The following is a 1,593-nucleotide window of genomic DNA, read 5'->3' as shown; positions in this document are numbered from 1 at the left end:
TCCTGAGTATTAATTTTTTTAAATTTTTGACAATAGTATTAATAATTCTGAAGAAAAGATTCTGATTTTTGGGACTGTAGAAGGTATGAACAATTTATCAAGATCCAATATTTGGTATTTAGATGTTAATTTTTCACTAGCACCATAATTATTTTTACAATTTAATGTCATAAGAGTCTAGACTCTAGAGCAATAAATTACACTATGAAGACCCTAACTTCACAAAATTCTGCGGAATATTAGATGATTTAGTATTTTTCTAAGTATTTTGAAACATAAAAATCGAATTAAGGATGATTAGTTTATGAGTTATAAGTATTTATAGTTTAGACAAGCGCAGTAGATGACAAACATTTTGCGGGGTAACTCCATACCACTCCACTCCGTCCATCTAAACTTTAAATACTTATAACTCATATACTACTCGCCCTAAATTCGATTTTTATGAATTGAAAAACTTAGAAAAATTTTCTGAAAAAGTAAAAAATATAAAAAATTATAAGGATAAAAATATGATTTCTTAATAAAAATGCTTTGTAAACGACTTGAATCTATGTGAAATATTATTTTCAAAAATATTAACACTTTTTGAAATAACGAGTGTTCAGTGATCACTATCTAGCGAAACCACAGCCATCCGGTTGGGTTTCGCTGGGCGTCGCGGGGTTGACAGACCGCGGCGCTTGCCGAAGGCTCGGAGCGTCCTCGCTCGCGGCGGATGGATACTGGCGACGGCCTTGGCCGTCGCTTGCTAATACCGGGTCACCGTCATATTCCCGGTCTGTCACGTGGGCAGGCCGGTGGCTTTAGCGATCCGGCCGTCGCACTTCCCGAGTGCGACTATCAGGATTCAGCCATACGCTTGCAAATGACCTCGGTCCATACGGGCTGGGTCCGGGGCTTGGCTTCCGGTCAACCGGCGCGGCGCCTTTACGGCGTCGCGCCGGTTAAATCTTTAAATTTCGCTGGTGCCGTACCACTACGCACCGACTTAGATGAGTCTGAGTTGGTCGAGCGGGATCGGCACACAAGGCGAATAAAACAAGAGTCGCGGAGTGGTGCCCGCAGACAGAAGCTTCCGACCGAACACGGCGGCGGAGGGACCGGGAGACCCGGCGAGGGAGCCGGCCGGGGACTGGGGAACTGAATTGGGAACTTGGCGGCTGACGACGCGGGTTGGAAAACGCGTGGCGCCAGGGCCGAGGACCATATCCCTTTGATCGCAGAAACAAGCCTGTGGATACCGCGAGCGGAGTTGTGAACCGGTGGCGGTGTACACAGTCTTATGCTGACAACAGCAAACAGATTGCAAACGAAACGGTTGGATGGCGCCTACCAGGGTAGCGGTCGGACAGAGCAGCCGCGATCCGGGGACCAAGGCTGACGCCAACCGTTAACAGGTCCGGCAACCACGGTACATCTGCCCGATGGAATCCGTTATCAGCTGAACGTCTATAAGCTGATATGGGACGACTGTTTCCCCGAGGAGAAAACATCGCACAGAGGACTGCGGCCTGTCGGACTTGAAAGTCACAATTTGCCGCCGTAAGTCTTAAAACAATACTTGGAAGCCACCGCAATCCACATTTGCGG

The 1,593-nt window shown here is 46.8% G+C and overlaps 1 long non-coding RNA gene across 1 annotated transcript in view; it reads left to right on the top strand.

Annotated features, from left to right (window-relative positions):
* Positions 1-66: 66 nt before the first annotated feature.
* Positions 67-1,593, top strand: part of LOC107883622 — a 15,351-nt gene continuing 13,824 nt past the window's right edge. Inside the window, exon 1 of the long non-coding RNA XR_003839445.1 lies at positions 67-114. This is a non-coding gene — a long non-coding RNA (uncharacterized LOC107883622). The remainder of the gene's footprint in view (positions 115-1,593) is intronic.

The sequence above is a fragment of the Acyrthosiphon pisum genome, chromosome A2 (genome assembly GCF_005508785.2).
Source record: "Acyrthosiphon pisum isolate AL4f chromosome A2, pea_aphid_22Mar2018_4r6ur, whole genome shotgun sequence".
NCBI lineage: Eukaryota > Metazoa > Arthropoda > Insecta > Hemiptera > Aphididae > Acyrthosiphon > Acyrthosiphon pisum.
The sequence above is the reverse complement of the archived record's forward strand: the minus strand, read 5'-3'. Positions and strand labels throughout refer to the sequence as shown.